Source organism: Colias eurytheme, chromosome 13 (genome assembly GCF_061535395.1).
Source record: "Colias eurytheme isolate Ceu_HAF_F1 chromosome 13, ilColEury1 Martin Lab GWU primary, whole genome shotgun sequence".
NCBI classification, from domain to species: Eukaryota; Metazoa; Arthropoda; class Insecta; order Lepidoptera; family Pieridae; genus Colias; species Colias eurytheme.
Genome location: NC_142992.1, coordinates 10,548,624 through 10,576,570, shown reverse-complemented (window position 1 = coordinate 10,576,570; position 27,947 = coordinate 10,548,624). Strand labels below are relative to the sequence as shown.

The 27,947-nt window shown below is 33.1% G+C and overlaps 1 protein-coding gene and 1 pseudogene across 2 annotated transcripts in view; both read right to left on the bottom strand.

The window, feature by feature from the left end:
- LOC149903672 (uncharacterized) overlaps nt 1-8,039 on the bottom strand; it is a 51,288-nt gene extending 43,249 nt beyond the window's left edge. Inside the window, exon 1 of the mRNA XM_090109018.1 lies at nt 7,881-8,039. The gene's annotated coding sequence lies outside the window, so the exon portion shown is untranslated. The remainder of the gene's footprint in view (nt 1-7,880) is intronic.
- Nucleotides 8,040-15,118: 7,079 nt separating this feature from the next.
- Nucleotides 15,119-27,947, bottom strand: part of LOC149903670 (uncharacterized) — a 51,906-nt pseudogene continuing 39,077 nt past the window's right edge. The window contains exons 8-19 of the transcript XR_016457408.1: nt 27,767-27,906; nt 27,004-27,152; nt 26,330-26,508; nt 25,832-26,007; nt 25,444-25,586; nt 24,796-25,056; nt 21,237-21,423; nt 19,389-19,774; nt 18,927-19,093; nt 18,450-18,556; nt 17,963-18,086; nt 15,119-15,500 (exon numbers count right to left, since the gene is read on the bottom strand). The product of XR_016457408.1 is annotated as an uncharacterized LOC149903670 (transcript). The remainder of the gene's footprint in view (nt 15,501-17,962; nt 18,087-18,449; nt 18,557-18,926; nt 19,094-19,388; nt 19,775-21,236; nt 21,424-24,795; nt 25,057-25,443; nt 25,587-25,831; nt 26,008-26,329; nt 26,509-27,003; nt 27,153-27,766; nt 27,907-27,947) is intronic.

Genomic DNA, 27,947 nt, shown 5'->3' with positions numbered 1-27,947 from the left:
TATATCGAAATTCGAGCAAAGTTAAGAAAATGAGAAATAAGAGTTCTCAAGGATCGTTAGAGATAAGAGGCTTACTATTGACCGAAAACAACATGTGTTATGCCGAACCTGAAACCGCTTCACAACGAGAATTGCGGCTCACAGCTGACCGCGAACGGCATGTACTATCCTGTGAGACCGAAACTTTCACTGAGAGGGTATAACGTCTCACAGCTGATCGCAAATGGCATATTGTACTATCCCGTGAGACAGAAACCCTCACTGAGAGGGAATTACGTCTCACAGCTGATCACGATCGTCATATTTTATCTCGAGAATCTGAAACTTTTACTCAATATGAAGACCGTTTGACAAATAATAGGGTGCACCATAATATTATTCGATCTCTCGAAGATGAACATGAGCATAAGCAATGACTAGAGTAGGGACGCGAATATTACCATTATTTGAGACAAGAACGATTAATAAGTTTGTTTAATGAAAGATTAAGAATTGAAACTATTGGTCTCTTGAAACGGACGAATAGCGAGAGGCCCGTCTTACTGCAGACAGATTTCGACATAGTCTTAATGACTTAGAGGTAAACATAGAAGATCAATCCACAAATTCGGTGGTGTGGTCCGACAAATATAAAAGTGGGTTTGCTTATACCCTCACAATTGATTACCTACAGATCATCTTCTGTATAGGCGATATTAACGTAGTATGTTCTTTTTGTAATGCTTTAAAGTGGAGTAAGGAGTCGGCTTTCGTTTGAAGATACGCCGGAACCTTTGAAATCACTACTTTTAAGTTTTAGAGGAACATGTGCAATCTAAACAGTTCTTAGACAATATTAGCTCTTATAGTATTGCGTTTTAAATGATCCTTTGGTGCTCAACAATTATCAGATGCTCCTTTCATTCTTACTTTTAAGATACAAGGTCAAGTTTATCATTTGATAGGATCCCTTTTGCCTGAAGGCCAACCTAAGTTTCTTTAAATATATTTTGTATTCGACTACGACGAATAATCGAATACAAGAAATCAATATTTCTCGAATTTAAAACTGAACTCATTTCACAATTTTAGAACATGTTAATTCATCAGGTTAATCCGTATATATGCGTTTTAAATCGACATTAGAAGCTTTTCCTCAAGATGGTGATATTAATATAAAATTGGTATAAATGCCGATAGACGGAAGTCTATTAGCACTCAGGAATTCCCTGAGCGTGTTATAACGCCCAGGCCGCAGTATTACAATTTTTCCTACAGTAGGGCGACGAATGTATTTTCGCATAGCAACGGAGGGGAACTCGTGGGGGGTAAAGTGACGCGGGCCACGTACCACAAACATGCTTAGTTTGTGGTAGCGCGAAAGAAAGTCATCGTGTTTTTAGTAAAGTTACTATGTAAACTAACGTAATTTATTACTTAGGTACATATTCTATAATGGTGCGCTCAAACTGTTAATCTACATTTAATTTAGATTATTATTTTAATTACTAAGAAATGTAGAATTTAAATCACCTTCATTCATGTTTTCCTCAGATATTCGATGTCTATGATTTTCGATGATTTTAAGATTTTCTTATCAGAGTATTCAATTTTAATGTAGTTAAATTTTATAAGAGACAATTAAGAACATTCAAAAATAAAGTGTCACGTATTTTTTTTAAACGACGAATGACGAAAAACGACCGAATCGCGGACGAAGTCGCGGGCAACAGCTAGTTTATAATATTAGTATGGATTCTAGATCGTTTATATTATCTAGCTGTGCCACGAGGTTTCTGCAGACAAACCCACGGGCAAAAGCAAGTTTTTGTTCAGCATATGTGGTATTCTGGTACATAAGCTTACGTATAACTGTCAAGTAGGTATCATGATTAAGTGTGTATTCGAGTAAAAAAGGAACAAACATTCATCGTACATACATATTTTATTAGTGAGGTAATAACAATATTTTCCGCGTATTTAAAATATACTATTATTTTAATAAATGGCTTTCCGTAGTTTCCTTTAGCCAAAGGAAATTCTCATGGGATTGAGATGTTTTATCGCGGCAAAAAACGCCTTTAGTATTCCTCTCTAGCCTTATAACTTTCTCCACACATAAAATATTATAAAACTAGCATCCGCTCGCGGCTTCGCCCGCGTGGGCTTTTGATAAAAGGTAGCCTATGTTCTTTCTCAGGGTCTAAAGATTGTCGGTGCCAAATTTCATCAAAATCGGTTGAGTGGTAACAGACAGACATAGTTACTTTCGCATTTATAATATTAGTAGGGATTGCTCTGTTTAGAAATAAAAGAAAGAAAAACACACTTCCGAATTTATATATTCGTAAGAGAAGAATATGGATGGTAAGAATACGGATGAAGATGGGTTGAAGAAATATAGTTTCTAGTATTTTCGATTAATCTTGAACAAAGTTTGTCCAATCGACTATGCTCCAAGACTCAAGAGCATTTCAGAAGTACTAGATCAAGGGTCAGTTTCACAAGTTGTTGACAAAGTTGCTAATAGCTTATTTAAAACCATTCTTACTTATATTTCATTTATTATTTGACAGTTTAACTGGCAGATACGCCAAATAGAGCGTATACGAAAAATGTTAAGGGGCTAAATTTGGTCTATAATAGCATGTAGTTTAACAATACATTTTTTCTTTTCAATTTCCAAACTGCTATTACAAGAATTGTTTCATTATGTTTTGCAAGAACTTAATTTTACAATTAGATATTACAATAACATGAAGTGTTTCAAAATGTATAATACTATAGATAGATACTCGACATATGCCTTGTTCATCGTAGTTCGTAGACACTTTAGTCTAGAATCAAGATAATAATGATTGACGCGACCTATGTCAAGCGCAGTGTACCTTCTTCGGCCTTGGAGGTTCTTTGCATGCAAATTGTTACCCAACTGCGGGAAAAGAAGGGTTATGTGCCTAGATTATGTGTACGTATTTATTAAACACGTCTGAACTAACGATAGTATTATGAGGAATTCTATTGTGGTACTAAATTACAAACCCATTTTAAACCAAGAGTAGCTAATGAATGAAAATCCATAGAATATTATAGAATAGAATAGCATAGAATACACACTTATTGACGAAGAACCACATGCCCATTCGTTCTACATTTACAACTCTTCTCTGTGGAAATTGCATTGGAAAGCAGATGTAAATATTAATCTATGTATTAGGGCGATTCAAAAAGTACTGACTGGCAAATTCATATAAAACCATAATATATGGCGGGTTATTGCGATCATAATATGAATTTGCCAGTCAGTTCAATTCATGGCGTAATCTGTCTGGTAATAAGAGGTCATAATACGACCCCTGAAAGTCTTTTCAAATAAATAGACACGTAACATATAAAGGCACATTCTCACATACATTTAACCCTTCTAGCTAGCCTATATTATCTAGCCTGTACCTTATCCAGCCCGCGGCCAATGGCACATTTCCCCCAGCATAGCTATGAAAGGCAACAAATTATGTACCGACCCTTAGCTATAAAATATTCACAGGCACACGTGTGTTTGCTCTAAGGGATTTATTAAAGGAATTTACAATGCAAGCGTGTATGTATGAATGAGATGTTGATTAAATAGTCGGTTTTGTTGGAATGGGTTCGAATTAAAGACGAAATTTAATATGGAATGTTATAGAAGCAATTTGAAAAATTGATTATAGGTTTTGTTAATGGAAAATTAATTTAACCAATCTGTACATTACCAACCCGTACGTATATTACGTTCAGTTTAAAAGTTTTTAGAACAAAGGCTTCATCGAAATCGAAAGGTTTAGATGCATAATAAACCTCATAGTTTTATACTACGAAATATAAGTGTGATATAAAAATAGCTGCTGAGTTTTATGAGTCAAAAATCAATTTCAGAAAAGTAGAAAACCAATGCGTTGTAATACATTCGTACTTATAATATTTAGATTAGTGTCCGACCGAACTTTCGGTTTCGGTTTCGGTTTCGGCCGAGTTTCGGCCAAAAATCAAGTTTCGGCCGCAGTTTCGGTTTCGGCCAAAATCGGCCGAAACTTTTGCCGAAACCGAAACTTATTTCGCAAGTTCAGTGATGTTCTAAGATCCGAATATAAGTTGAAATGCAACGGCGTGATAACAGAATGAGACCAATTTTATAATAAATTTAGTGTATTAAAAAATGTATTAAAAATGGGTTGACTGGGAAAATCCTGGACAGGATATTTTTTGTAATAAAACAGCGCTGACATAATTTTTTTTTCATCATCCTATCAAGTGAAAGTAACTGGTACCGACATACCTGTTTATACCTGCCAACCTAGCCGTTTGTCCCGGTAAATATTAGAAAACGACTAGGTATGCCTGCACATTCTGTAGATTTCATACATAAGTCTATTATAATTTTTTTTTATTATGTTGATACTGCAATTAATTAAAAAAAATGTTTTTTTTTAAATTCATTAAAACTGTCCTGTCCAGGATTTTCCCAGTCAACCCATTTGTAATACATTTTTTAATACACTAAATTTATTATAAAATTGGTCTCATTCTATTATCACGCCGTTGCATTTCGACTTATATTCGGATCTTAGACCATGAACTTAGTTCACACACGTTCACGCTCGCCTAACTTCGTTTTCCTCGGCAACGCTTTGACGGACGCTGGTTGGTTGTCCCACGCTGGTGGAAACAATTTTTGATTATCTATGTTGATATTGGAACTGAGTGTAATAGTAATTAATAATTATTATTTTTATATAAGAGGTACCTAAAAGAGACTGATTATTCTTCTAAGTACAAATACCAATCCAAAGTATTAAAGTACTTATTTAAAGTAACAGTGACAATTACTGATTTGATTTAGATTACTGATTTTACTAAGAACTTAATTTAAAAAAAATAATAAAAATAAAAATTGTTGTTATTAATATTTTAAAAATATTATTAAAGTGAAACTTTTATTACATCGTCTCAAACTTTTTGGTCTGTGTAGCGCATGTCGCGTGTATCGCGGCTGCCGAGTAGGTATACCTACTCGGCCGCCGACCGTCACGCGACATGCGCTACACAAAGCAGTGTTCGGAACCGTTCGAACAGTTTCACTTTTACCGTGGTTTCATAAAACCACACAACATTTTTTTTTATTTTATATTAAATAAATGATTACAACAAATTTAATTTACAACAAATTTAATTTAATTTAATTTACTGTGTTTTCATTTCATGCCCTAATTAAGGCAAAATAATAGGTAAAATGCACCAAAGTTCACGACCACGTGAGTTTCGGTTTCGGTTTCGGTTTCGGCCGAAACTGAAGCCACGGCCGAACATTCGGTTTCGGTTTCGGTTTCGGCCTGGAAACCAGTTTCGGTCGGACACTAATTTAGATGGATTAAATTTATTACACATCCTTTATTACCTTAATTACGAAAGTGTATAATCGGTAACACAAGTAAACACATAAAAGTTTCACCTTACGCTGGTTTCACTAAGCTCTAATTAGACAGTAATTAGATATTGAGACGAATACGTCACCTCAACTCGGAGACTGTAATTAAGCTTTTGATTACAGGAGCCGTGTGGAGACCAATACTTATATTTTATTGAAGTGAAACTTCTTTATCGGGGTTAAAAAAAAATTTAGTGTAACATTTTTTCGTTACGCGTGACATTTTTCCGTTACGCGCCATCTTTTTCTTATCCCTAACACGCCTGATTCGACGTATTTCTGTCAAGTTGCATATAGTACATTATTTTTTGAAAAATAAGGTCATAAAGAAGTTTCACTTCTTACGTGTGTACACTAGTACACGCACACATTTTTTTTTATATAAAGAGCTTGGAAAATGTAAGAATTAAAACCCACGTAAGAGACGTTTGTCCTTGGAAATAATGGTCTGATGATTATAATGAGGTTTAATAGATATGTATTCGTTATTGAGCTTTACTCAAATGATATAATATTAATAGCAATATTAAGTAGCAGTATTTTATTCGTCAATATAAAAATATTGTTAAATACAGCAATTTTAAGCGTTCTGTTTAACCATTAACAATAATTAAACCATCTTACTAACAATAATGATATTGTACGAAAAATTATATACCTAAGTGTAGATAAACTTCACACAAGCAAAGAAAAACGTATCTCATATATTTTCGTGGGCAAATTACGGTCGTATAATTAATGAAAAAGCTAGAAGCGGTTTCGTAACGTTGACAAAACTGCTACGCGGCTACGCTGCGTAGACATTTCGTAGCGCGGCTACGAAGCTTTTTAATTATCCGTTTCCTTATAACATGTTTGTTCTAAGTACAGTGCTTTTTACGTATGGTATGTGATATATAATGTTAGTTGAATACGAGCAATGAATATCAAATATACGACTAATCTAAAAATTTAACTCATAATTGCTGATGAAGAGTTGTTCTAAAAATGTTCCGCATATGCGTAGGTGTGCCTGTATATTCAGACCCATCTAATTTTAGGTTCTACTCTCGCTAACAGCAACTTTAATTTATATTGTGTATACATAAATATATATAAACGCAAAAACGGATTCACACTATATGAGCTATAACGATATTTTTAATTGAATCAATGCTTCTTATGTAAAATTGACATGATTTTTAAAGAACAACTACAATAGTTATTTCACTGATAATACTGTTTTTCTTACAGAAACGTGGTAATTGAACTATATAATGACGATTCAAAAGTGCTTCTAGAAGAAGTCTAATTGAATAAGTAAATGTTTGAGTTTGAATTGAATAGGTGAAATACATAACTTCGGATACAGAAATTCTATATGAAAAGCTTTACATAATAGTTCGACAGTATAACAAAACCTTGCTATAGCATAGTTTATGAACGCGTATAAAATTAATTTATTTTAACTAATGTATTCCCGATGATGCTTTTTCTGGGATATCAAAGAAACAATTTTTTTTATTTCATGAATATGTCTTTGGTTGAAAAGAAATTCGTTTAATTTTTTTTTTATTTGGGCATTTTTATAAAAATTAGACCTATGGATTGTATATTATTTCAACGTCTACTTTGCAACGTCGCTCAAAAACATTTATTTCATCGACGAGAAACTGAAAAGCTGTTACATATAAATAAATCACCTACAAAACCTTGGTATTGCATGTAATAATAATAATAATTAACCGAGGATCTTGTTAAGCCGAAAATGCATGAAAATTAATAAATAAATACCCTACAAAACCATACTATTTTCATTAAATAATATTCAACGTAGGAACTTAATAAGCCAAACTTAAAAGCAGTACATGCTAGCTTGCTATTAACCGCGACATTGCTTGTGGTAAGGTTAAACTTGTCACTCCCTACGTGAGGCAGATGTAACGCTACTATAACGTCTTATATGGGTTTAATAATTCCGACTTAATTGAGTACCATACTTACATATATTGAGATAAACATGCGGATTTTCTTTATCAAATTCTAAAATTGATTTGACCATTTTATAATATAGTGAAAGATACATATTTTCATTATTTATTTCTAAAAAATATATATAAAACCCTTAAAATCAAAATGATATTAATGTTAAGGAAAAAGCATTACTAGCGAGCAAACTCTCTTATCTTTATAATAAAAATTGGATGGTGCTTAAATATATTTTTATAAATTGAAAACAAACATAAAGAATTCATTACACCAGATAACAGAATATATTTTATCTTATATTTATACTAATATCATAAAAAGTAACGGTAGACGTAGGTTGAAGGTTTACCCTGAAATATAGGAAAGTCAAAAAAATAATTATGTTTTAATATGTTAAAAAATATTATAGTACCACCAATAACGTTTCTTGTTATGTTATCTTTTAAATATTGTATAAAATACGAACCTGAAAGTCCATGAAGCCAGTGGAAATCCTCAAATAAATTGTTCGGTCACAAATTTGACAATTCACTCACGGGCCGATAAAAAAACGCCTTTGTAAAAAAATAAAAATCTAAAATCCGACCAACGCTCGACGCAACACTGAAACATTATTATTTGATAATTATAACTTATAAATCGTGTTTTTAATAGGACGTGGTTCGACCGGGCTATGCCCTGAGCTCCGGAGGCTGACTCTCGACTACCGGTCGAAGCTTCGTATGCTGCAGCTCCCCTCTTGCGTAACTATTGTTGTAAATTAGATAAACCGTCTGGCGAGCTAATAAAAATGTTTATACGTTTATCACCTCACTGTTATTGAATAATTGGTTAACAAACGACAGCTGTGAAGTGAAAAGGAAAACCAATATGTACATATGTGTTATTTCATCTTACGATTCTAAATAAGGTTCACCTTATGAAGCTGCGAGTGACTCTTCGGGAAAAGCCTTAACGCGCAGGCGTCAAATGGGAAATTCGAAAGAGATAGAGATAGGATCTGTGTATGACGGGAAAGGGAGGGGAAATCGTATAGTGCAGATAATCTCAATTTGTTGTCTAAACACGTTCGAGTTTTAAGATGTGAATAGTGTATGAAATGTGACGGTCGTTATGAAAATTTTAGATTTTTTGGGCCGGTTTAATGAATGAAACCCTGAAAACATACTTTATATGAAATAAAGTATTTTACTTACTCTTTTGAATAACTTTAAATGAACTCTTTTAAAAACTCACTTACCTATAACTGTTCACATACCATACGTATTACATAGGAATAAATTTGGAAACCGATAACATTCAATAAAAAACCCTTTATTAGACTTTAATTATAATAAAAAATGTATTAGTTTCCTAAAGTTTGAATTCGAAATACTTAATTAAAACAAGCTATATCTGGCTATATTTTTGAAAGGCTGCGTCTCTATTTTATCTTTTTATCTCTACATAAGCAATCTCTCTGTCACTTAAAAAGGTCAAGCAGTTTAAGATATTTCACGCCTTTTTCACGCTAAGTCAGTAAGTGTCAATCCTTAAACTTTATAAATAAACAAGCAAAAATAGAGTTACTTTTAATACATAAAGTAGTAGTTAAAATTAGATGGGTCTTAACTCTTATATGTAGTTATAGAGGAAGGCACACCTACGCATGTATGGAATACATTTTTAGAATAACCGCCATCAGCAATTATGCCAAGCATTTTCATCTGTAGATTAGTCGTATATTAAACTAGTATCGGCCCGCGACATCGTTTGCTAAATACTAAGCAAACAAATTTTTGTCTTATAAGACATATCTCTCTATAGAGAGATTGAATTATGAAAGATTCTGAAATAAATTATTCTCAACCATGAACTTATTAAAAACATTATAATTACATTAAAACCTTCTCTGTTAAAAAAACTAGTGCAAAATTATCTAATCCTAATAGTTTTCATTTCAGTCAGTTTGCTTTATAATTTAAAGCGAAGGGGTATTAAAATAGATAAAAAAGACGTGTGGCACTCGGGGACTGCCGCGGTAAAGCTATTGCATGCTATGCCTTCAAGCCACACCTCCACGCCCATCGGAGTGGGGAGCGTGAGGTTTTTCGTTACGTAATTTCTGGATTCGGTCCCCGCGCTCAAGGCCCGCGATATAAGCTATGCAATAGCTTAAAAAATAATGCGTAGTTATCATCACTCCATAATTTTTGAATCATCATAACCGTAACAATCACCTCTACCCGTGACCACGTTGTAATTTGTTCGAAACGCCTAAAAAATTAAAACGTGCGAAAAAAACTAGGCAGAGTCGTAACAACCAGCTAAAAATAAAATAATTGCGCAGAACGAAACAATAAAACAAAGAAGATTTATCTTTTAATCCCCCTACACAACAATCAATCATAAATTATATACTATCATTATTTTTATGGAATTGTTATCGTGTCCCCAATAATCGCCAATTATCCTGAAGGACGTTCACCCCGGGGACATTGCTCCTGAAAGGGGGATATAATTACATTAATTAACGCTTTGCGATGATTGCAAAGACAAAACAAGTATATTTAAAAGCCAAAAAATAAGGGAAATTGTCAAAATACATGTACATTAAGTAGGTATCTTTTCGCAATCAATATTTTCAATCAATATTTGTATTTTTGTAATCAAAATACTTCCAAATATAGTCTTAGAATGATTCGTTTTATATATTATGTTCCGTTAAGATCAAGAAAAACAAAATAATAAACTTTATATTAGAACATAATATAAGTATATTACTGGTTAGCAATAAAATCATTATTGGGAGTGTTTTTATGAATAAAATAGTGTGCTTGTGTTATATAACATACTAGCTGCGCTCCTCGGTTTCACCCGCGTGGTTCCGCTCCTGATGGTCTTAGCGTGATGGTATATATAGCCTATAGCCTTCCTCGATGAATGGGCTATCTAACACCGAAAGAATTTTTCAAATCGGACCAGTAGTTCCTGAGATTAGCGCGTTCAAACAAACAGACAATTTTTCCAACTTTATAATATTAGTATAGATTTATTAACTTATACTTTATTTTATTTTAATGGAAAGAAAGTAATATTCCAGAAGTGCTAAGACTAATTCTTGCAAACTATGAGTCCGTTATAAACATATATTTTATTGAAAACTAGCTTTCCGCCCGCAGCTTCACCCGCGATGTCAAAGAAGAACCAGCGAAGATATCGTTCCCGTAGCATATCCGGGAAAACTATTCTATGTTTTTTTTTTTCAGATCTATTTATCGATTTAATCAAATGATTTAATGCAATGAAGACGAGACAGACAGAGTTACTTCCGAATTTGTAATATAAATAGAGATTAAACTTCAACCTAAATGTATTCGAATCCGTCAATGTTCATAAAAGGCGATCTTCGAGACCATTCTCCGTTATATTTCATTTAATCAATTGACTGGATCCAGCTAGCTAAGTGCAGCGTTTAGAGTTCACTTTACAAACTATGTACATCTATATCTTATATATAAAATTCTCGTGTCACAATGTTAGTCTGCATACTCCTCCGAAACGGGTGGACCGATTCTCATGAAATTTTCTGTGCATATCGGGTAAGTCTGAGAATCGGCCAACATCTATTTTTCATATGTACCACGGGCGAAGCCGGGGCGGACCGCTAGTACATAGGGTCAATGTACCACTAGCTGACCAAGCGCCAATACATGACCGAAATTCAAATATACGCGCCAATTAAGAAAATACGGCAGCCCCAGATGATAGTTTATTGTTTTTTCTTTAAAGCAACATCATCTATAAAATAAAAACAAACCTTGCTGCCATTGGTCAGAAATATTGACATTTTTTCAACACGAAGATGTAATTAAGTAGGTGCCCCGTAAGTAATCACATTTTTTACTAAGAGTTTTTTATCGGGAGTTGATTGGGAAATCTTAATTTATCTTGAATGCAATCGATTACTCTTTATATGTCTTGTTATAGGCATAATGTTGAACCATTCTGTTATAGACTTTCAGCTTCATTTTTGGCATGAACAGTTTTTCATAATTTTTAGCGGCCTGGTTATCTTTTGGAGCAACGAAAACAATTTTTCGCCTATTGTTGACCAGTATGGTCAGCTCTTGGTTCTTTATATTTTGCTAAGAAAGACTTGCTTTGGTTTGTGCTTATACCTACCTAATTTAACAAACCATATAAGTCGTAGTTAAGTCATAGCTTTATGTTGCATATTTCCAAAAGCTGACCACCGTAAGATTTTTATACCGAACTTAGTTGGTTATAGGTTTCGGTGCCGAGAATATTATTAACCTTGAGTTGTCCACTTGATTTCCGTGACCAAGTGGTTTGATTTCATCAACCTATCTTTATTTATTAAATAATATATTTATTTATTAAACAAAACTAATGTTCGAAGAAGGACATTTTGTCCATTTTGAAAATGGTCAACTTTTAGAGTAATGATGGTCAGATATTGGTGATCAGTGGTCAAGTAATGGTGTTTTTAGCAGAAATAACTTTCAGAGTAGTTTTCATAAAACCTTTGAAGGTTATCAAATTGATATTAAGAACAACAGTTACAGTGAGTATTCAACTATCTGTGCCCCAAAAATAACATTGAACGTAAAACAAATAACCCGTTTTTTATATATAGCTAAAGATAAAACCGCTTAAATGGTCAACTAGTGGTACATCCACCCTATATAAAAATGAACCCGTTTCGCGTTGTCACGGCATCACGCGTGAACGTGTGGACCTATTTCGATAATTCTTTTTTTATTATATTCCTTGAAGTACGAGGATGGTTCTTATGTAGAAAAAACGTAAATATGTACCACGGGCGAAGCCGGGGCGGACCGCTAGTATACAATAGTTATAGGCAATGGTATAACTGTGCATTTAGAACATAGAGCTAGAGCAAGAGCATTCTTTCGTGATCTTTTAAACGAATACTCGTATACAGTGTTGTTCAGTATTAGAACATTGCATAGAATGTTTTCGAACGCACGAAAACTCTCTCTTGCTAAGAATGTATAATTATATAAGTTTGGTATTTCAAGATAATGTAATGTATTGATCAACGTATCGTAGCGGCCCCCTAGTGCCACGTTACCATGATCCGCGGACCCCGATCTAAAAAATTTAAAAAATTGATTGATTTCATGCGGTGTTTCTGTATGAAATAGCTTAGCCATCACTTGACAGATTATTCCATCTTAAAACTGAAAAATACAAAATCCGGCCGTCAGAATAGTCTGGCTTTCGTAATTGTCTTGATTTGTCTGCGTACCCTCTGGGACATGCTCGCGCACCCCAGGTTGGAAAACGCTGGTCCATACGAAAAAAAAAGTTTGCAAATAAACTGCACGTATCAAAGGGGTATTTTGTTTTCCCACGGCTATTGTACGGCCTATTGTACTGTGTCTTACATTTTGACAGATAGCTAAGGCTGTATTGTTCAGCAAAGCCTTGTAGCACTTTGATGGATATTGTGTTTGAATTTGTGTTGGATTTTAGAGTATGTATATAGTTTGTCTTTGAAATGTTAGCTTTTCATCTATACTAATATTATAAATCTGAAGAGTTTGTTTGTTTGAACGCGCTAATCTCGGGAACCACTGGTCCGATTTGAAAAATTCTTTCAGTGTTAGATAGCCTATTTATCGAGGAAAGCTATAGGCTATATATCATCACGCTACGACCAATAGGAGTGGCGCCACGGGGGTGAAACCGCGGGGAGCAGCTAGTTAAAAATACGACAGTATGATTTGATCTTTGCTTTGTCGCTTTTGTTGTTGTGTATTGTTTAAATTTAATTTTCAATTTTAATTATGATTTTTTTCTTCATTTTATTGATGATGGATGGATAAGGGATTTATAAAGTTTCAGCCAAATAGTATGGAATGTAAAAAGTTATGTTACCAAATATAAAGTATCTGAAACATTAGTTATTATGTAGTTTGTATTCACGATTCGCGCTCTTCTTTTTCTGTACAACTTTTATCCTTTTGTAGGAAAATTTGATGCTTATGCCTTTTTAGAACATACGTGCGCATTATATTCAAATTGCTTTAGTGTTAGAGACGTGAATATTGCGAATTATAAGGTAATAAGGTTATGTATGAATTTAAAGTAATAATAGCTTTCCACGACACAGAATAATATTATAATAATTCCCATGGTAATTATATGTTTCACCGCAGTGAAGTTATACAAAATTATACCATAAATAATATAATACTAATTATACCAATACAAAATTCATATCATAAAAGCATCCCATATAATAATTCCAATTTATAATATCAGTTTCTGTTAGCTCTATCTGCATAATATAATATAAGAAAAATGAATCGTCAAATGTGTTGCTAAGCGTATAACGCGAGAACGGCTCAACCAATTTCGTTAATTCTTTTTTAATAATATTCCTAGCAGTACGAGGAAGGTTCTTATGGAGGGAAAACGTAAACTTGTACCACAGGCTTCCTTGCACCAGACACCTCAAAGCACAAGTCAATTTCACAGGCGCGTTTCTTTGAACGATCTCTGGAATAGAAAACTGTCCAACAACAAAGTCCATATGACTCGCTTTCTTATTTCAGTTTCTCTTTTAGCGAAACTTTTGTGCTGTTTTTGAAAGGGTATATATAAATATTTTGAAGGACAAAAAGCTTGGTCAAATTACCCATGCAAGTTCATAACATCAACATACAACTAGATACAACAACAACATTTATCATTTATACTTCGCTCATACGAAAAGTGGCCTATCCAACATATGAAACATTTTCAATTCGAACCAGTAGTTCCTTAGATGAGCACATTCAACAAACAAACTCTTCAGCTATGTATTACTTAGCAAAATATATATCTAACTAAAACCTTTCTCGATAACCACGCTATCCATTAGTGACAAAATGAAATCGATGCAGTAGTTTAGAGTTTATCGCAAACAGACAGACAGACGCAACGGAAGACTTTGTTTTAAATATGTAGTAATTCTTATAAATTTAAAAGCGATAGACACTAGAAAGTAGTTTTTACTGACTTCTATTATCAAGTAGAATGCAAGTAAAACCGCATGCTCCAGCTAGTTATATCTAAATCAGCAAAAATTCCACGTCATTGTGTCACAATGCCCTAACCTTGCGACGTATTGGCAAATTGCTTCACAATACACATTGTTGTTGACAAAAAGATCGCAAAATGTATGTAGTGAGTCATGTGCATCTCTAGTGAATAATATTTTGGAATAAATGAATAACGTTTTATCAACTGTTTGGTTGAGAATCTAAACAAAAAGTATCTCGACACTATAATGTTGCAAAATTTATTCTTTAGAATAAATACATAGTATAGTTGTCGAAGTTTAATATTTATGAAATCATTGGCATGATTTTTTTAACAACCTGCTACTGTAGTCATTTTATCTCATAAAATAAAACACATCATAATATATTGGTATTATTTATTAATCTTTATATTAAAGTACCTACATAATATATGAAAATACATTTTCGATCAACTCAGGTTAATTGTTTCTTTATTACTTCACAAACAAACAACAGATACAAATTAATATGTTAATAAGATCATCAATCTTTAAAATTCCTTCAACTACCCACAAAATATATTAAACTAAAGCAGATGTTTTTCTACAGCTTCTTATTTCCATTTTGAACATCCCATTGCATAAATTCACCAAAGTGTCCTTCTTGATCATCACTGTCATCAACAACATTATCTAATTATAGATATTCATCACCCAGGCAAGGTTTTCCAACTGTTTGTCTAAATGCTTGTTACTCAATGTTAATTCTATTAATTCTATACGAATCTCCCACAATACCACCATTATATCGTTGACGGAAATGTCTTTGCATATCAAAACCTTTATCATCATCACCTTCTATAACAGTAGCTACGTCATTTGTTTTCTTTCTTCCCAATGTTAGGTTAATATCAACGCTTTTTATACTAATACTTCTTGATAAAGATTTTGTTCGTTTTACGAGTTTTTCTTTTGGTTTGATGTCGTATATATAGGATTGGTGATACCGATTGTATCATTGCCAGTGATTTTGGGGTAGCGCTTAATTATCTGGAAATAGAAAATTTAAATTAATTATTATGTATTCGTAAAGATATTAAGACTGCAGTTTATAAGGTTTAATAATATTTAATGTTGAAGTGAAGTTCGTACCTTTAATATAAGAACTAATGTTTTATATATAAGTACTAATGTTTTATGAATAAGTACTAATGTTTTATGAATAAATATTGTTAGGTTAACCTAATATACCTTCTTAATAAATTAAATTGAAAATTTTGCCATGTATGAAATATTAAAAATCTGTCGAATGACACGACATTTTCATAAATTCGTCTAAAACAATAACATTACATGAAATAAAACATTCTTCAATAAGCAAGAATTTAATCGGACACGTTTTCAGTTCCCAAAGGAAACAATTCTTGTGACAGCATACAGACAGATTGCCTGCTCCGTGCTCATATATAACGATCGATCAGTCTCTGTTGATTTATCGAATTAAAAGGATATTTTTTATTTAGAGCACCTGGAGAATGTAATTTTATCAATATCGGTTGATAAAACTATGCCAAAGAAGTAGAAAAAAAAAAAAAAAAAAAAAAAATTACTTTTTTTAACGTATTTCTTGTTTCTTATGTTAAACATTAATGTAACTATGTAAGATTTGTTTGTAATTCAAACTCAAACTCAAACTCAAACATTTATTTATTCAATTAGACTACTTTTAGTAGCACTTTCGAATCGTCATTACATAAGTATTTTTAACATTTACCACCGATTCGGAAAGCAGTATCTATGGAGAAGAACCGGCAAGAAACTCCATAGTTGCTCTTTTAAAATCATATTGTCAATATTACATAATCTGTAACTTAAATCTAACTACATAATATATCATAATATGCCAAAGAACTGTCCTGTGGTTCTTACGCGACAACCCTCCATGGATTTTCATCTTCCATATATTCCTTAATGCTATAATAGGCTCTCTGAACTAATATATTTTTTACATAAGTTTTAAATTTAGCATTACCAAACTCTTTAATATTATGAGGAATTCTATTGTAAAAGCGTATACCTTGACCCATAAATGAATTTTTAACTTTAGCTAATCGGAAAAATGGCATTTCAATTCTATTTCTGTTCCTTGTGCCATAACAGTGTCTATCTCCTACTCTTGTGTGTACGTCGGCATTTTTGTGTACATGCAAAATATTATTAAATATATACTGTGATGGTACAGTAAGGATACCAGTATTCTTAAAGAGATCTCTTAGTGAGTCCCGAGCACGTAAATTATATATAGAGCGAATGGCTCTTTTCTGTAAGATAAATATAGTTTCTATATCTGCTGCCCTGCCCCATAGTAGAATTCCATAGGACATAATACTATGAAAGTAGCTGAAATAAACCAATCTAGCTGTATCTTCATCGGTGAGATGCCTTACCTTTCGGACTGCATATGCTGCTGAACTGAGCTTACCTGCAGCGGTGTTGACATGGGCTCCCCACTGTAGTTTCTCGTCCAATGTTAACCCAAGAAATACAGTCGATTCTGTAGGGTGTAATACCTCCCCGTTCAAGGTAATATTTCTGCTCAACTTTTTAACGTTAGGTAGTAAAAATTCAACACAAGTTGTTTTTTTGGCATTTAATAATAAATTATTAGCAGTAAACCAGTCGGATATGTGTAAAAGAGTACTGTTCACTTCGTCAACATTTGGGTCATGCCTATCCACATTGAATATTAATGAGGTATCATCTGCAAACAGAACTATTTCACACCTATCCTGTAAATAATAAGGTAGATCATTGATATATACCAAGAACAAGAAGGGTCCTAAAATAGATCCTTGTGGAACACCAATGTTAATTGACGCACCGCTAGAACGTTCTCCATTAACAACTACAGTTTGTATCCTATCATGCAGGTATGAGGCTATGAGGTTCTGAGCTTGTCCTTTAATCCCATAGTGATTAAGTTTACGCAATAATGTACAATGTTCAACGCAATCAAATGCCTTGGAGAGGTCACAAAATATCCCCAAAGCATTTTTTGAGTTTTCCCATGCCTTGTATATATGTGTTAGTAGTGCAACTCCAGCATCTGTGGTTGAGCGCCCCTTTGTGAAACCAAACTGTTTGGTGTGCAGTAAATTATTAGAAGCAAAGTGACTAGTCAATTGGTTTAATATTAACTTTTCGAATACCTTACTTAATGTTGGTAAAATCGAGATAGGTCTATAGTTGTTACAGTCTTCTTGATCGCCTTTCTTAAATAGAGGTATAACTTTACTAAGCTTTAGTAAATTAGGAAATGTACCATAGTCACAACACTTATTAAATATGAAAGCTAAATTGTTTGCAATATTTTCTATTATATTATTAACTAAATTTACGGACATTCCCCAAAGATTTCTTTTTAAAAGCAACAATTTTCTTTAAATACCTTCAATCTTCATTTTGAAAAAAATCGGAAATGTTTGAAAATAAAATTCAGGAATAAGTTTTACCTCAGTAGAAGTAGATCTTCGAGGAACAGGTGGTGCATGTTCATCAGAGGACGTGTAATCTGGAGGCCGCGCCCGGTACTGCTGGACTGTATTTGATGCGATTGTGTCTGGTAGTTTCCATGTACTAGAGAAATAATAATTATAAAATTATTATTAATTTATATTATGTCAGCTGTTGGCAACATAAGACATTCTGTGTGTGGTAAGTATACCAATCTAGCACACAATATATTTTTCATTGTTATATTCCAATATAATTCATTTTCGTGTTGTTTTGTTTTTAAATATATCTTCGAGTTCGGTGAAATGCTTTTTGGAATGTCTTATAGCCATGATAAGGCAGACAATATATTTTGTACTAACTTTCAATTTTCTATATAACTTCACTCTTTATTCATTGAAGAATGAATTATATTTTATTTTATTTTATTATCTTTGGGAAACAATACAATATTTCTTATAATGAATATAGACATTTAACACATACCTATCAGCCCGCTCAGTACTACGAGCGCGCGAGGCTCTCGCGAGGCGATGTAACGCGAACAGCGCGCCCTCACTCTCGTTCAAGTGCACACACAGCTCTTGGAGCATCTGAAAGTGATGCTTGTTATTGTTAACTTGACCTTATTAGTGGGAGGTAGAATTACGAGTCGTATGGCAAGTGTGTTGGCTTGAAGAAGCACGTGGATGATGATTTTGTAGTAAAGGGTAGTTGAATCAAGAATGGTTACAAATGTGTATGAATTACAAACTAACTGAAAGATGAAACAGGTTACAGACACCGATTAATAAAATGTTTTATCCAAAACAATGATACAATATAACAATAATGTAAAAACTTTTAAAATAGCAAGAACTTAAATCATAATTTTGTCTTTGAACGCACGTGAAGCATTCACATAACTAATAAATAACACGTTACCAACAATTGAACCTTGAGGCACCCCCAGTACAAACTAACCGTGAAACAGCCTCGCCGTATTGCACATAATACCACATCAGCTAGAAGTAGATGCAAACTGTGTGGCTCTTTATCAGCGATGACGTTGAGAGGTGCCACGTGACTGAGCACCCATTCGTCTTCTACGCACCAGCTGTTGTCTTCTATGTCGGATGCTCCAGATTCTTCTACTAAAGATTGTTTAAATAATTATTATAGTAAAAAAAAATATTTTTGATAATTTGTTGATTTTCTCCTTTATATATAACTGTCTCATCTCATTTAAAAAAGTAATTGTATGGATTAGTACCGTTTATATAAAAACAAAATATATTTAATAGAGTCTATTCTAAATTGATCCATGCTACTACTTATCTAATATTTTATTTTCTTCATTTTATTAAGGTTTGTATATATAACTTGTTTTTTGTACTATAAAGTTGAAAAGACAATATATTTTCATCATCATTATTATAAGCTTACCACACAACGCATCCTTCACGCTATTAATAAAATCCATAGTCTCTAACAAACTAGGCCGACTCAACGGCTCTTTATTCTTCACAGTAGACCCAGCAGACCTTGGCCGTCTTCTCATCTCCTTAACATCCACTTGGTCAGAGTAGACCAAGCTTCTTAGCGTATGATACTTTCTTCTCAACGTCTTCACATCTGACTGGTTTGTGATGGATATTTCTGGAAACCCGTAGATTGTAGCTGGTCGATGTTTACGCCTAGATTTAGGCTCTAATGTATTTGATGCTGAAGGAATGATATCTGGTTTGGAGGTTCTCCAGAAGTTACCATTTTTAACGCTGGCTAATATTTCGTCTGTGCTACCGTGGCGTGATATATTTTTGGGTTGGAACCTGTAGGTAAAACATATTTTTTATTAAATTAAAATAGTATAGTAAATGTATCCAATAAAAAGGTTTAAAAGCTATACCTTCATTACAGGCATTATTTATTGTCATTCAATATAAATGCTGTAATAATTGTACTAAATAATAAAGTAGTTAAATGTAAATAATTTATGTTAAAACCCATTTTATTTATATTTTAGATACAATTCCAACAAAACGTAGCAATTACGTTAAATCTTTTCCTTGAAATCTCGTAACATAAAAAATGGAAACCTCGTACAGGATTTCTTAAATAAAATGAAAACTAAATAACCCCAAAATCTAAGCAAGGTCAATCCGATAAATGTGTCTCGTAAATTGCAAGCGGGTGTGTGCTGAATGTTAATAAAACACATCTGAGGTTCGTAATGTACTTTGTCACCTAGTTTTCGCATTTCACGTCTTTCTTTATTTGTAATTTACTTATCGACCACAAATGTGGAGCGTTAAAGGCACAGGTTAAAGTTATTTTTGGGTGTTCGGAAGAAACGGTACGCAAAATCTGTTATTATTTTTATTGTTTGATATATTCGAATACTGGACGTGAATGTTTTTTATATGTATTAAATTTATTTGTTATCTCTCTAAATACCATATTTTGTCTTTACTTTCAGTCAATTTACAAGACAAAAATTTTCTGTCCTGTTAAAATTTTCATCAATTTTTATATCAGTATACCAAGTTGTAGTTAATATATTGAGTAACACATTCATTCATCCATATTCAACTTTCAATATAATTTGTAGCTCAAGCTCAGTTTCAATATAAGCTGTAATTACATTAACATTAAAAAAGTTGCGTCTCAAATATAATTTAAATTATCCTAATAAAACTTACATAACATCAAGCTAAACTATTTTAAGTCCAAACCAAATGAAAATTGTCTGAAAGTAGCTAGATCACGTAAAAATTTTCTCTTTTTAAGTATTCCAGCTATTCCCTTGGCGTTAGAGGGATGTAGAGAATTGCTGTTTCATTATACAGATGTACAAAGGAATTTAAATTGGACGGTTATGTACTGAATTTAGATTTTGAGTAGATTTCTGCTATTGCAAAGTGCAGAACAAAGAAATTCGGTTAAATGTAATGAGGTTTCTGTGCGATTGCACTTATTTAATTGGATTCGCATATTAAAAATTTCGTCATTATTTTAAATAAAATGTAAAAGGTATACTATAATTATCAAATGCCTCCCTAAACTTACTCTTACTTGAATTAGTCATTGTAATAAATCAAAGAATAACCCGCATAGTTCCTGTGGGATTTCCGCGATAGCCTGTGCTTTTTCTGGGTCTTCAGCTACCTACATACCAAATTTCAGTGTAATCTTTTCATAAGTATTTGCGTTAAAGAGTAACAAACATCCATCCTCACAAACTTTCGCATTTATAATATTAGTAGGGTAAATCATAGACTAGCAGAATCCTACCGTTCACCAACCAGAGCGTCATGGAACGCGTTCACGACGCATCGCTTCGCCAGCCGCAACTTCGCCTCCGCTTTATCCCGCCTGCTCAATGTGAGGAAGCGAGCGGAACTGTGCTCTCTCCGGGAGGGGATCTTTAGGGGATAGGATACGGCTAGACCATCTCCGGTGGGGAATACGAGGCGGAATTCTGAAAAAAGAAAAGAATTTCATACGTAGATGATGATGGTGATAATGATGTAGTTTATCTTCATATAAAATCCTGGGTTTTACTTTAAACTGATTACTCTTTTTACCAATAAAATAAAATACTGGCACTTAAATGATAAATCGTTTAAATAAGTACTTAAAATTTACATTTTTAGGTATTTACGTATAGGTATATCAATACACTTCTGTTTTTTAAAGAAACGTCTCTAGCTTAAAATTTACCTTTTTCGGTATTTCACCTGTTATAATAACCAAGTTTTAAAATACTAAAACTTACATTCTTGCAAATTTGTCTGTAATGTTGTTACAATTTAACAGTTGTATAAACATTAACTTAAGAGAAATAAAAGAAGAAATGCAACTTTCACAAAAACAGGCTAAAAGCCATATCAGCTACAGTAACTCCCCTTAGCGTAACTCCCATAACTTTTCAAAGGGAACTTGACCCTTCGGCCTCAGATTTCCCGAGGGCGAGCAAATGGACAGAGTATTGACAAATAAATGATGAGCACAACTCAAGCGTAACAAAAGGGAATCTGCAAATATTTGGCTGTTTTGTTTGGAACTAATCTTTAGAAGTAGCTATGAAGAATGAACTTTACGTGTAAATTACACGGTAATTTCTAAGTTAAAGCTATAAATGGAAATAAATAGATACTTTACTATTTTACACGGTAATTTCTAAAGTAAAGCTATAAAAAAAACTACGATTGTACAGAGAACCTATGTCATTATTCCCTCAATTACATAATATCTAAAAAATACGTAAATTAGATGCTGCATAACTTTAAATAGCCCTAAACAAAAGCAAAACTACACCGTTTAAAAGTGTTACATTGCACGGTAATTTGCTTTTATTTGAAACGCAAAAGCAAAAAGATTTAAGCGCTAACTCTAATAGGTATATCGAGTTAGCCGGTTTCTAACAAAAGTACTAACTCCCCCGGCTTCCAGTCGCCACCGGTTAGTCATTACATCGTATAGATTACTAGATGTGAACTATAAATACTTTATTTATTAGTTATTTGTATAGAATATTAACTTATCAACTTATAGATTGGGGTAGAAGCCTTTAAAAATAATGAAAAGATAAAAAAAATCGCAGTCGGATGAAACCCATTAGAAAAGGAGGGGAATATGATGAAAATGTAAGGAAAAATAAATTACGGTCAATCCGAGTTCGGGAAGCGGGAGGGGGGAGCTTTTAAGAGAAAAAAATGGTTTCTCTCGATTTCCCGCAAAACTACAAGTCCTATAGAAAAAAGTTCAATGGCAAAGTTGTAGGTAATTAAAAGTTCTACAACTTTTGTATTTACAATTTTTTCACATAACCTCAAAATTTAGGTGAAAAATTCAAAAAACCAAGTTTTTGGTCTTTTATTTTTATCTACTTCAAAATTTATTTTTTTTCTACGAAATTTGGTGGAAACTTACTTTATTATGTCCCAAATACACTGTAATTTTTTTGTTTGAAAATATTTATTTTTTTCGCCTTATTTTGAATTAATACCAAAAAAACAACCTAATTTTCAATCGAAAAGTCACCCGTCAAAATATCAGCTTTTTTCAAAAACTTGGGGTGCCTTTTATTTATTGAAATCTCTACTTTCATATGGTGTAAAAAAAAAATAAACACCACCATAGTAAATGTTCTCAGGAAATGCATACAAACAGTGCGAAAATTAGCTTTTACTAAATCAGGCACACTTCTCGAACTACCTGAAATGTTTATATCGACATCATTTTGCTTTTGAATATGCTGTAAAATATTAAACTTAGAACAGATAATTATTTTTCTTTTGAAATATTACCGAAAAGCCGATACAAGAGAAGATATAGAGTTCGAGAAGTGTGCCTGATTTAGTAAAAGCTAATTTTCACACTGTTTGTATGCATTTCCTGAGAACATTTACTATGGTGGTGTTTATTTTTTTTTACACCATATGAAAGTAGAGATTTCAATGAATAAAAGGCACCCCAAGTTTTTGAAAAAAGCTGATATTTTGACGGGTGACTTTTCGATTGAAAATTAGGTTGTTTTTTTGGTATTAATTCAAAATAAGGCGAAAAAATAAATATTTTCAAACAAAAAAATTATAGTGTATTTGGGACATAATAAAGTAAGTTTCCACCAAATTTCGTAGAAAAAAAAATAAATTTTGAAGTAGATAAAAATAAAAGACCAAAAATTTGTTTTTTTGAATTTTTCACCTAAATTTTGAGGTTATGTGAAAAAATTGTAAATACAAAAGTTGTAGAACTTTTAATTACCTACAACTTTGCCATTGAATTTTTTTCTATAGGACTTGTAGTTTTGTCGGAAATCGAGAGAAACCATTTTTTTCTCTTCAAAGCTCCCCCCTCCCGCTTCCCGAACTCGGATTGACCGTAATTTATTTTTCCTTACATTTTTATCATATTCCCCTCTTTCTCTAATGGGTTTCATCCGACTGCGATTTTTTTTTGTTTCAAAAATTATCTACTCTCTATTATAGCGCAAAAGCCCAATAAAAATTTTAAAGCCTTAAATTTTGTATTTGTATTCTAGGTACCTTTTATCTTCTATCTATGTATCTTAGGTATCTTCATTAAGTTTCAGCGATTCACATGTGATTACGTTTATAAGTTTTGAATTATTAATATAAAAAATAATAGTCACATTCACGTTTAGTAAACCTTTGGACACAATACATTTTATTGAGAGCTACTCATACTTTGATTAAAACAATAAATAGTATAATAACATAATATTATAAAGTACAAAATACAAGAAAAATTACAACACTTGAAAAATAAGCCATATCTAGTAAATATCCATCTGTGTAAGGCTATCGCCAGCATTAACTTTTCACCAGAACTGTTAGACCCCTCCATTTAACTACGGATCGAACGTAAAAGTACTTCCAGGGGTCAAGTGCGGCTGGTTTTATTAATTTTAACGTATTCCCGTTTAACCCGCCCGAAAATCCGAGCGCATTTGCGAAACCTTTTAAATGAGATAATTTTTGATGAATAATAAAAAGGTAAATCTGTGAGCTGTGTTTCGTTAAATTATGAATGTTGTTTTATGATATAGGTGGGAAAATATTGCTGTTGAATGGTTTATATATTTTTTTATTCCGACTACTTGATGTTAATTCTAAATTCGTCCTAGGTTAATAACCAATTTTAAGACAAATTCTCATAGGTACAAATACAAATTGAGAAATGTCCGAAAGACTTACTATTCATTAAATTGTCAAACACCAAAATATGCTAAATAATAAAAAAATTAATCATTTTTCCAAGATAACCAAAACCAAAATTGGACCATTAATTTCCACCTTTGAATAACAAAACACAAAACACATACCAGTATGTCGATGTCGATCAACAAAGTCCACCACCGCTTTCGCCCAAGCGTGTTTCTTAGCAGCCCCTAACAACCCCATACAGGGCTCTATGAACCCCTCGTGAACCCCCAAACAATATTCCTTTAAACCATCCAACTCTGAATCACAGTTTTTAGCATCAAAGTCCTCTAGAAACCAAGAATTTTCTAAAGATGAGGTAAAGAGGTCGTCCAGGTAAGGCTTTAAAACGGGCCCTAGATATTTTTTGTCTTCTTTCGCTCCTGAAATTGTTAAAACAGCTACTACAATATAGGTAAAGAATGTATTCTGTTAAAATGATTTTATATAACGTCATAATCATGAAATATTTACCATATTGTTAATCTTTTTCTTATAACACTACAACTTGACAAAATCCCCGCCTTAATGCTATTAAGATCAGTGAAAGTCTTTGGATTATAAAATGAAAAATACTACGTATAGATACTTACACGAAGCATCTAAATTTTTTACTAGAATTTATCTTCAAAAAATATTAAAATCTACCGTTAATGAGTTATAGGTTGTGTTACTAAGGCGATACACTTTTTTACAGATAGATAGATTTAACTGCTTCATATAAAACTTTATAGATGACTATAAAGTAAGTAGTATGAATATGCGCTTACCTTTATAAAGCCAGTGCAACACCAAGCTCATGAGACTAGTCTCATTGTCTTCAAGCTGAAGGTCCTTATCCCTCCTCACAGCATCTATCAAACACGCTGATGATGCATCGTAATAGTCCTTCAATTTGTTCCACTTTTTAGACCTGATTTATTAGAAAAATAAATTCAAAGAAATCTTGACGAAATTCTTAAAATAAACAAAATTAATTGGCAATTATTTCGTAACAACTTTTAACTTTTGGAAGAAATTACAGATACTCCATACAAAACGTCTCATTACCGCTAATTCGAATCGATAGAATCCAGTTTTCACATATTTTTTTTTTATATTTTTTTTATAGAAAAAGATTTATTTTATACATGACAATCAAAGGTAATTATTACCCACCTGTATATTGTTAGCTCTCTATCAAATTCACCTATATTCCTATTATTTATATTGTTCATATATGCATCTCGTGCTTGGTCTAAAATAATGGCCATAATATGTATTAAATCTTCAATAGATTCCAAATGTACAGATGTGACTTGAATCAGGTTAGCTCGGAATGTACTGTGACTTTCCTGTTAAAATAATTATAGTTATTTGTTAAAATTCAAGTTGATTCATGCATGATTTTGCTATAGCCTTTGAATGGGTATTTTATTACTATAAGATGAAATTATTAAAGGCCATTGTTGAATTTGTAAGAAAATTTGTCGAATTGAATGGAATTTTAAAAGCAATTTCGTAGAAAGTTTAACAACAATAACAATAAAAAAATGCAAAAATTTATTTAAGGCGTTCCACAAGGAAGCAAACAGGGACTAACGGATTTCCTTTTATATATTAATGAGCTTTGTCAATTACATTGTATGATTTTAATTAAATTTTCAATTAACATACATAAACAATAGACCTCTTGCATCGAACCAGTTCCGAAGCCACTCTATTTAAATATCGTAACTGTCGTTTTGAATAACTATTGGGTCCCGTACATTTTATTTCGTGCGTCAGTCTCTCCCATCGTGAAAATAATGCTAATTCCAACGTTTCAGATGGTGAAAGAGGTATTTCTTCGTTACCTAAAATTTAAAATGAAATACATAATGTTAAAATAAATTACATAAAAGACACATTAAAATTCTTATTTTTTAGTTTTAATTGGAAATGTATAGTGGAAACTAAGATTATCTAATATTCTAATATACTATATTATAAAGGCGAAAGTTTGTAAGGATGTATGGATGTATGGATGTATGGATGTTTGTTACTCTTTCACGTAAAAACTACTGAACCGATTACAGTGAAATTTAGCACACATATAGAGGGTAACTTGGATTAACACATAGGATAGTTTTTATCCCGGAAATCCCACGGGAACGGGAACTATGCGGGTTTTCCTTTGCAAACGCGGGCGAAGCCGCGGGCGGAAATCTAGTTATATATAAAAATTAACACTAAAAGCAGAATTAATTTCATAGATCAGATTAATTTACGTAAATGACAAGTGAAAACTATTGAAACTCTATTTTTATTTTTATTTTCGGTCACCAACACCCCTACATTACAACACTTACCCGCGACCCGATACAAGTGTCGCACACAGCCAGTGAGTGCGATGACGTCACTCGCCCAGTTCCCGCGCGCCCCGCGCCGCGCCGCGCACCCGCGCTCCACCGGGTAGATGTAGCCGCACCTACCGCCACTTGTTGCGATTTGGAGGAGCCTGGTGATGATGAGCGAGGTAAGGTAAAAAAAGACGTGTGGCACTCGGGGACTGCCGCGGTAAAGCTATTGCATAGCATGCCTTCAAGCCACACCTCCGAGCCCGTTGGAGTAGGGAGCGTGAGGTTTTTTCGTTACGGAAATTCTCGATTCGGTCCCCGCGCTCAATGCCCGCGATAGAAGCTATGCAATAACTTAAAAAAAGTATGTGCCTAGCACACGTCTCAGAAGTGAAACTTCTTTGGCAAGATACAAAGATACCAAAACGGTGACGGTATTGCCATGACGCGACCTTTAGGCGCGACGCGTCTTAATAAGTTTGTAGTGATTTGCCTTTTGAAGTGCAAAAGGCAAATCACTACATGGTATAAAACGTGTGTTTGTAAGTCTTTTTAATTATGCAACAGATTTTGATGCGGTCTTTTTAATAGATAGAGTGATTAAAGAGGAAGGTTTTAGTAAGTATATCATTTAAGACAAAGCAGGCGAAGCCGAGGGTGCAAAACTAGCTATGCATAATTTAATTAAAATAGAAAATAGTAAAATAAATAACAGGGATGTTCCTAATGATAGGAAGATAAAATTTGAAACAGTCTGGTGAAGAATATAACTTACTCATCAAGAACTAGCAGTAAGTGATGCGCCAAGTGCGAGGCGAGGCACGCTCGCGCCACGCCGCGCTGCGAGGCACAGCGGTACGCGCGACGACGGAGCACGCTGCTCGCTGCGTAGCGACTTAGCAGTTGGAGAGAACCCTATAGGTATACAGACAAAAACTGAATCTAAAAACTTCGAA